The sequence below is a fragment of the Ovis canadensis genome, chromosome 15 (genome assembly GCF_042477335.2).
Source record: "Ovis canadensis isolate MfBH-ARS-UI-01 breed Bighorn chromosome 15, ARS-UI_OviCan_v2, whole genome shotgun sequence".
Lineage (NCBI taxonomy): Eukaryota > Metazoa > Chordata > Mammalia > Artiodactyla > Bovidae > Ovis > Ovis canadensis.
In genome coordinates this window covers 89,433,567-89,443,220 of record NC_091259.1, presented here as the reverse complement: position 1 = coordinate 89,443,220, position 9,654 = coordinate 89,433,567, and the positions used below count along the sequence as shown (strand labels likewise).

The following is a 9,654-nucleotide window of genomic DNA, read 5'->3' as shown; positions in this document are numbered from 1 at the left end:
ATTCAGCTCAACCCAGAATAGTTAATCATACAGAATTGCTATCTTGAGCCAGCAGTTGTAGGGGTCGTTTGTCACACAGCAGCAGACCACCAAATACATGTTTTTTAGACTTACCTTGAGAGCCACTCGGTGGAGCTTTTTTGCATTATCTCACTCCACTGCCTTCCTGTGGCCAGAGTAGGAAGTAGAAATCGCCTAGTTCCCTGCTGGAGTGGCAAAGAACACATTGCAGCTTCCAGAATGGAAATTTCCAGCTTTTTCTGGCCTCCTCCTGAAGCGCCTTCCATAAATTCAACCTGTTTCATAGCCAGTGGGCCTCTTTAGGTGAGACAGCAGTTTAGGAAAAACTCTGCCAAGGATCAGAAAAATTTATGATACACACTACTGCCAGGAGATCGTGTCTTGCCTTACAGAAATCAAATCACTTTTCTTTTCTTACTTTCAACTGTCTGACTTTACTGTGATTGATATGTCTACTGGAATATTTAAGAATACAACGTGTGCGTGCCTGCCAAGTGCTTCAGTCGTGTCCGACTCTTTGTGACCCTGTGGACTGCAGCCTGCCAGGCTCCTCCATCCAGGGGATTCTCCAGGCAGGGACACTGGGGTGGGTAACCATTCTCTTCTCCAGGGGGTCTTCCCGACCCAGGAATCAAACCCCTGTGTTGTCCGTCTTCTTCACTGACAGGTAGGTGGGTTCTTTACCACTAGCGGCACCTGGGAAGCCTAAGAGCTTTTCTTTTAAAACCTTTTTGTCTTTCATTTTTTTGACCACACAGTGTGCTGCGGGAGATCTTAGTTCCCAGATCAGGGGTTGAACTATGCCCCCTGCAGCCGAATCGTGGAAAGGGAAAGTGTTAGTTGCTCAGTCTTTGTGACCCCATGGACTGTATGGATTGGGGCCCCCCGGGCTCCTCTGCCCATGGGTTTCTCCAGGCAAGGATACTGAAATGGGTTGCCATTTCCTTCTCCAGGAGATTTTCCTGACCCAGGGATCAAACTCGGGGTCTCCTGCATTGTAGGCAGATTCTTTACCCTGTGATTCTTTGTGACCCCATGGACTGTATGGATTGGAGCCCCCCAGGCTCCTCTGCCCATGGGTTTTTCCAGGCAAGGATACTGAAATGGGTTGCCATTTCCTTCTCCAGGAGATTTTCCTGACCCAGGGATAGAACTCGGGGTCTCCTGCATTGTAGGCAGATTCCTTAACCTGTGAGCCACCAGGGAAGTCAAGATTTGTGGAGTCTTAACCATTATCCTGAGAGCTTTAAAAAGTATTTTAAAATTTTTATTATTAAAATCTTTTTGTATTGAAATATATTTGATTTACAATGTGTTAGTTATAGTTGTACAGCAAAGTGATTCAGATTTATATATATGTATATACACACACGCACATATATATATCACGTCTATTATATATACTGCTTTGTAGAGGAGACAGCAGGCCTTCCCTCATAGCTCAGTCGATAAAGAATCTGCCTACCACAATGAGGTACCATTTCACGCCAGCCAGAATGGCTGTGATCCAAAAGTCTACAAGCAATAAATGCTGGAGAGGGTGTGGAGAAAAGGGAACCTTCTTACATTGTTGGTGGGAATGCAAACTAGTACAGCCACTATGGAGAACAGTGTGGAGATTTCTTAAAAAAACTGGAAATAGAACTGCCTTATGACCTAGCAATCCCACTGCTGGGCATACACACTGAGGAAACCAGAATTGAAAGAGACACATGTACCCCAATGTTCATCGCAGCACTGTTTATAATAGCCAGGACATGGAAACAACCTAGATGTCCATCAGCAGATGAATGGATAAGAAAGCTGTGGTACATATACACAATGGAGTATTACTCAACCATTAAAAAGAATACATTTGAATCCGTTCTAATGAGGTGGATGAAACTGGAGCCGATTATACAGAGTGAAGTAAGCCAGAAAGAAAAACACCAATACAGTATACTAACACATATATATGGAATTTAGGAAGATGGCAATGATAACCCTGTATGTGAGACAGCAAAAGAGACACAGATGTATAGAACAGTTTTTTGGACTCTGTGGGAGAGGGAGAGGGTGGGATGATTTGGGACAATGGCATTGAAACATGTATACTATCATGTAAGAAACGAATCGCCAGTCCAGGTTCGATGCAGGATACTGGATCTTGCCTGGAGAATCTCATGGACAGAGGAGGCCGGCAGGCTCTAGTCCATGGGGTCGCAAGTTGGACACGACTTAGCAACTAAAGAGAGAGAAAAGAGAGATACATAGATGTGTATATACTTTTTAGATTCTTTCCCACTATAAACTTATTGATGGACTCTTTGCAACCCATGGACTATAGCATCTCAGGCTCCTCTCCAGGCAAGAAGACTGGAGTGGGTTGCCATTCCCTTCTCCAGGGGATCTTCCCAACCCAGGGACTGAACCCGCTTCTCCCACGTGGCAGGCAGATTCTTTACAATCTGAGCCAAGAGGGAAGCCCCGTAGTTCCCTGCGCTTTACAGTGGCTCCTTGTGGTTTATCTCTTTCATATGTTTGGCCACCTGACGCGAAGAACCAACTCACTGCAAAGACCCTGGTGCCAGCAAAGACTGAGGGCAAGAAGGGAAAAGGGCCACAGAGGCCGAGACGGTTGGATGGCATCACCCAGGGGACTTGAGTTTGAGCAAACTCAGGGAGATAGTGAAGGACATGGAAGTCTGGCCTGCTGCAGCCCATTGGCTTCCAAAGGGCTGGCCACAGCTTGGCCACTGACCAGCAACGAATGAGAAGAACAAAGCATGCCTACATATTCATGCCTCTCTCACCCCCATATCAGCAACGCCTAATTTATCCCCCTCTCTCTCCCCTGGAATCTAGCTTTTTATGTTTCAAATCACTCAAGTTGCAGTTATCGGATGGAGGCTGGGTTAACTTTTGACACGATGTGAACATATGAGCACAGGGGCAAGTGTAAGGGGAAACAGTGGAGGGTGGCTTTCAGCCCTTTTGGTTTGTGCTGCAGGTTTTTGATGAGATATATTTGCTTTAGAACGTGGTGCTACTTTCTGCTGCACAGCAATGTGAGTCAGCAGTGAATACGCATACATCCCTCTCTCTCGAGCCCCCGGCCCAGGTCATCACAGAGCTCTGGGCAGAGCGCCCTCTGTGGTGCGGCAGCTCCCCACTCGCTGCCTACTTGGCCCATCATAGTGAACACATGTCAGCGCCACTCCCTCGATTCCCCCAGCTCTCCTTCTCTGAAAGCGAAATGAAAGGGAAAGTCTCTCAGTCCTGTCCGACTCTTTCTGACCCAGGCCAGAATACTGGAGAGGGCAGCCTTTCCCATCTCCACGGGATCTTCCCAACCCAGGGATTGAACCTGGCCAGGTCTACTGTATTGCAGGCGGATTCTTTACCAGTTGAGCCCCAGGAGAAGCCCAAAACCATTGCCAAAACCCGGGATTGAACCAGGGGCCTTTAGATCTTCAGTCTAACGCTCTCCTAACTGAGCTATTTCAGCTATTTTTTCTCCTTCCCCACCTGTATTTAAAAGCCCTGACAACGAGAGTGAATGGCTCCCCTCAGTTCAGTTCAGGCTCTCAGTCGTGTTCGACTCTTTGTGACCCCATGGACTGCAGCCAGGCCCCCGTCCATCACCAACTCCCGGAGTTCACTCACATTCATGTCCATTGAGTCAGTGATGCCATCCAACCATCTCATCCTCTGTCGTCCCCTTCTCCTCCCGCCCTCAATCTTTCCCAGCATCAAGGTCTTTTCCAATGAGTTGGTTCTTAGCATCAGGTGGTCAAAGTATTGGAGTTTCAGCTTCAGCGTCAGTCCTTCCAATGAACTGCCAGGACTGATGTCCTTTAGGATGGACTGGTTGGATGTCCTTGCAGTCCAAGGGACTCTCAAGAGTCTTCTCCAGCACCACAGTTCAAAAGCATCAATTCTTCGGTGCTCAGTTTTCTTCTTAGTCCAACTCTCACATCCATACATGACCACTGGAAAAACCATAGCCTTGACTAGATGGATCCTAGTTGACAAAGTAATCTCTCTGCTTTTTAATATGCTGTCTAGGTTGGTCATAAATTTGCTTTCACGGAGTAAGCGTCTTTTAATTTCACGGCTGCAGTCACCATCTGCAGCAATTTTGGAGCCCCCCAAAATAGCTGTCACTGTTTCCACTGTTTACCCATCTATTTGCCATGAAGCGATGGGACTGGGTGCCATGATCTTAGTTTTCTGAATGTTGAGTTTCCATGAACAGTATGCAATAGCTCCCCCTGGTGGTATTTTATTCTGAAAGTGGGTAATACCCAGCAGAAGGCAGGGCAGACAGCACCTGGCAGGCTGTTTTGTGAGCCAGAAAGTCCTTTTCCTTTTCCCTCAATTACGGTGAAAAACACGTAGCAGATTTGCCATCTTACCCTTTTCTGACTGTGTTGTTCAGTAGTGTTGAATATATTCAGTGTTGGGGAACCAGTCTCCAGAACTTTTTCCTCTTGCAAAACTGCAGCTCCACACTCATCTAACGCCTCCCGCCCCTACTCTGCCTGCCTCAATCCCTGGGACAGCTCTTTACTTTCTGTCTCTAAGGATTTGATTATACGAGATCCCAGAGGTAAGTGGGACCACACAGCATTCTCCTTTCTGTGACTGGCTTGTTTCAAGCCGCCTAATGCATTTCAGTTAGCTTAAAGTCTTCAGGTTTCATCTGTGCTACAGCATATACCAGTCCACCCTAAAGAAAATCAACCCTGAATATTCATTGGAAGAACTGATGCTGAAGCTGAAATTCTAATACTTTGGCCACCTGATGCGAAGAGCTGACTCTTTGGAAAAGACCCTGATGCTGGGAAAGATTGAAGGCGGGAGGAGAAGGGGACGACAGAGGATGAGATGGTTGGATGGCATCACCGACTCAATGGCTGCGAGTCTGAGTGAACTCCGGGAGTTGGTGAGGGACAGGGAGGCCTGGCGTGCTGCAGTCCATGGGGTCGCAGGGAGTCGGACACGACTGAGCAGCTGAGCAACAGCAACAGTTCATGAGAATCCCCTTCCTTTTTGCAGCAGCTATTTCTGCACATGTCTTCTCCCTCTTCCCTTTTTTGTTTAATCTAAGGGTTATAGGGCATTTTTTGGTAATTTTATTTATCTCTTTATTTATTTTGGCCGTGCTGGTCCTTCACTGCTACTCACCTGCTTTCTCTGCAGCAAGCAGGGACCGTGCTGTGTGATGCCCCGCCTCTCATCATGGTGGCTCCTCCCACTGCAGAGCTTGGGTCCCAGGCACTCAGGCTGAGTCGTTGTGGTGCTTGGGCTAGGTTGCTTCTGGGCATGTGGAATCTTCCCAGACCAGGGATCAAACCATTTTCCCTTGGATTGGGAGACAGTTCTCATCCACTGTTCCACCAGGTAAGTCCCGTCTTCTCTTTCTTGATTTGACACTTCATGGTATGTCAGGCAGCCCACTCCAGGGTTCTTGCCTGGAGAATCCCCTGGACAGAGGAGCCTGGTGGGCTGCAGTCCCTGGGGTCGCAGACGTGACTGAAGCGAGCTAGCGTGCATCTATTTGTAAGTGGGGCTGTCAGTGTCTCCCTTTAATTTCTTCCTGGGCTGACCACACATACTTGTTTATGTGCATGGGCTGTGTACATGGGGTTCTGTGGAGGAGAGAGCGGGAAACTGATGCGCTTGCTGGGCTGCCCCTCAGCAGGGCATTCTGGGTCTGGGTCTCAGAACCTGGCCATTGTTTATACTCCTTCCTCAATTCAACATCTCTGTGTCTGGGAATTTATTCCAAAGAAATGACTCAAGGAGGAAAACAGTATTCACATTCAACAAACTTGGAGCAGTGCATGGAGGCGAGAAGGGCGGTGCGGCTCTCACATCTCCGTGAGAGAGCCGGCTCTGTGGGCAGCAGGGGGCTGACTGCCTCCAGCTGCTGCCCCTTTGGGCTCTGCTGCACCGTTTGCCCCGGCTCTATACTCTGCTTGGGAATAAGAAGGGCCTCTCTTAGGAAGCGGGCTTTAAGGGACTTCCCTGCAGCTCCAGCGTCTAGGACTCTAAGCCCCCAGTGCAGGGGCCATGGGTTCAGTCCCTGGCCAGGGAACTAGATCCCCCATGCTTCAACTAATTGTTCGCATGCTGAAACTCAAGATGCCACGTGCCACCATGAAGGTCAAAGATCCTGCGTGCTACAGCTAGGACTCAGCGCTGCCAAATAAATCAATAAGTATACAAGAAAAGGGAAAGTGGGCTTTAGGTTAAAACGTCGAGGATGAACACAACCTACTCAGGCAAAGAGAGGGTAGAAGAGTGTTCTTGCAGATGGGCTACTTGTAAGCCAGAAAAGAATGAAGCTTCACCCTGTGACCTTGTTTACCAGGGGCTGTGCTTCCAAAGAAGCCATCTTTTTTTCCACAGATGGCCCCAAAGATGCTTTCCCCTTGAATCTGTAAATGCTACTTCCAGCTGAAAATCCCTGGCCAGACAGGGCCCTCTTACCAAGGCCCTGGATCTTTCGAACAGACTTGGTAAGTGTTGGTGTCATGACTAAGGTTATCTGTCATTTTCTGGATGGTTAGGAAAAGAAAGAAAAAAGAAGGGTCTCCAGAATACTAGGGAATCTATGCAAACAGAGCACTTGTTCATTTCAGCCCTGGTGTAAATACCACAGGGCAATGAAGTGGGGTTTCCACAAAAGAACACACACTCCTCCCTGTTTTGGTGGCCGGATGATGCCTGTTAAAATTAGTCCACCTGCCGCCGGCACCTGAAGCTTGAATGGGCTGGTCCTGTTTCTGTGGAAAAGGGTATCACAAACCTGGAGCAGCGCAAAGACTGGGGAGAGTCAAGACGTTGGGAGAGGGTCACAGAGCATCCCGTGTCTGTGGACAAACCTGGAAGCAAATCCCTAGACATTCAGGGCTGCCGCGGTTGGGGCCTGTGTGCAGCCTGCTCAGCCAGTGGCGTCCGCTTGAGCAGCTCGAGAACAGGATGATCATGACCTTCAGAGGCAGCCCAATGTGCCCCTGGTCTGCTCTGAACATTACACTTGCGCTTTGCTCGGGAGAAATTGGTCTCCTCGGTGATTTCACATCTCGGTTTCATATCTGGAGCCGCGGTGAAAAATTACAATGAAAACATTTTGTTTTGTGTTGGTTAGAGCTAGTGCTCACTTGTGTCCAGACCATGGACTGCAGCCCGCCAGGCTCCTCTGTCCGTGGGATTCTCCTGGCAAGCCTAGTGGAGAGGGTCGACATTTCCTTCTCCAGGAGACCTTCCTGACCCAGGGAGTGAACCGTGTCTCCCGTGTTGCAGGCAGATTCATGCCGATGTTTCCTTGTTGTTCAGTCGCTCAGTCACGTCCAACTCTTTGCGACTCCATGGACTGCAGCATGCCAGGCTCCCCTGTCCTTCACTATCTCCTGGAGTTTGCTCAAACTCACGTCCATCGAGTCAATGATGCCATCCAACCATCTTGTCCTCTGTTGCCCCCTTCTCCTGCCCTCAATCTTTCCCTGCATTAGAGTCTTTTCCAACGAGTTGGCTCTTCATATCAGATGGCCAAAGTATTCAAGCTTCAGCTTCTGCATCAGTCCTTCCAATGAATATTCAGGACTGATTTCCTTTAGAATTGACTGATTTGATCTCTTTGCAGTGCAAGGGACTCTCACGAGTCTTCTCCAACACCACAGTTCAGAAGCATCAATTCTTTGTCACTCAGCCTTCCTTATGGCCCAACCCTCACATCCATACATGACTGTTGGCAAATGATGTCTCTGCTTTTTAATACACTGTCTAGGTTTATCATAGATTTTCTTCCAAGGAGCAAGGGTCTTTTAATTTCATGGCTGCAGTCACCATCCGCCATGATTTTGGAGCCCAAGAAAATAGTGTCTCTCACTGTTCCCATTGTTTCCCATCTATTTGCCATGAAGTGATGGAACCAGATGCCGTGCATGATCTTAGCTTTCTGAATGTTGAGTTTTAAGCCAGCTTTTTCACTCTCCTCTTTCACCTTCATCAAGAGGCTCTTTAGATCTTCTTCACTTTCTGCCATAAGGGTAGTATAATCTGCATATCTGAGGTTGTTGATATTTCTCCCGGCAATCTTGATTCCAGCTTGTGTTTCATCCATCCCAGCATTTCTCATGATGTACTCTGCATATGAGTTAAATTAGCAGGGTCACAATTGACGTACTCCTTTCCCAACTTGGAAACAGTCCATTCTATGTCTGGTTCTAACTGTTGCTTCTTGACCTGCATGCAGGTTTCTCAGGAGGCAGGTAAGGTGGTCTGCCATTCCCATCTCCTTAAAAATTTCCCACAGTTCCCAAAGATAGCATAGTCAATGAAGAATAATTAGATGCTTTTGGGAATTCACTTGCTTTCTCTATGATGCAACCAAAGTTGGCTATTTGATCTCTGGTTCCTCTGCTAACGTCTTTCAGTTCAGTTCAGTTCAGTTGCTCAGTCGTGCCCAACTCTTTGCGACCCCATGAATAGCAGCACGCCAGGCCTCCCTGTCCATCACCATCTCCCGGAGTTCACTTAGCAGCATGTAACTGTAAGCCTGTCCCTTTGCATGAGTTCTTCATCCAGCCTGATTAGGAACTCTTTGAATGGCAGGAGGGAAGGTGCTGTGCTCATCAGAATCATTTCCAGAGCTCAGTATCAGGCAGAAATCCAGCAGATGCTCTGTAAGCTTGCTGATTGGAGAAAACCAGAAGAGCTCTTGTGAGGCCTCAGGTATATGACTCAACTCTCAAATCCTTTTAGGTCACCTGCCCTTCTGGGATTCATAAATTAGTTCATGTATGAAACAGTTTTAAGCTTCATTTTTCCTAGTATAATGCAATGATCAATATAACTCAGTTTTCATTGTTTCCAAATATTGGAGGCAGGCAGACAAAAAATAAGGATAAAAAGGATGGGGAAAGGGGAGATGGCAACATGGGAAAACCCTTGAGTCTCCAAGTTCCTTCAAGAACCCTAAGAAACAGGGTGGAGGGGCTGCTGAAACTCATCCCAGCTGACGACAGAACGGGGACTGACGGACAGCGTGCTGCCCGGGAGCTGCTACTGGACACCACACAGCGCCTCCCCCTGAAACCGGCTTCTCTGGGACACTGGGTCGCTGTGATCTCATGGGCACTCTGAGTCTTGTCTCTCGGACACTGGGTTGTCGTGATCTCATGGACACTGTGAGTCGTGTAGAACAAAGAGGTATTTGTCATTAATTTGACCTCCAGAGAGCTCAGAGTAAATTTGGTTCCTTCTACAACATTCTTGCTGCTAAACTCAATCTTAGTTCCAACTTTCAACACTTTTGTTCCCTCTTGATTAACTCACTTTTTCAAAATTTTACAAGATATGCATTTACATAAAATACCACATATTATTTTTTAAAAATAAAGAAATGGATAACAGAACTGAGCAGTTGTGGAGGGAAATTCACAAGGGTGAACCCGGTAAATTCTGAGCCCCAGCTTCCATGCCCACTTCTTATCTCAGCCACAGTCTCACTACCTGTAGCTTTAGACTTGGTCTAAACTATCCTGTACTTTACAGAAGACAGACTGGTGTTAAACCAGATAGTCACTAGTTAACTCATGGAGTTCCTCAGAATTTTACAATGAAAATTAATTTTAAATTTAA

The 9,654-nt window shown here is 47.5% G+C and overlaps 1 non-coding gene across 1 annotated transcript; it reads right to left on the bottom strand.

Annotated features, from left to right (window-relative positions):
• Nucleotides 1-3,435: 3,435 nt before the first annotated feature.
• On the bottom strand, nucleotides 3,436-3,508 carry TRNAF-GAA (transfer RNA phenylalanine (anticodon GAA)). Its single transcript has one exon. It is a non-coding gene; the product is annotated as a tRNA-Phe (tRNA).
• Nucleotides 3,509-9,654: the final 6,146 nt, after the last annotated feature.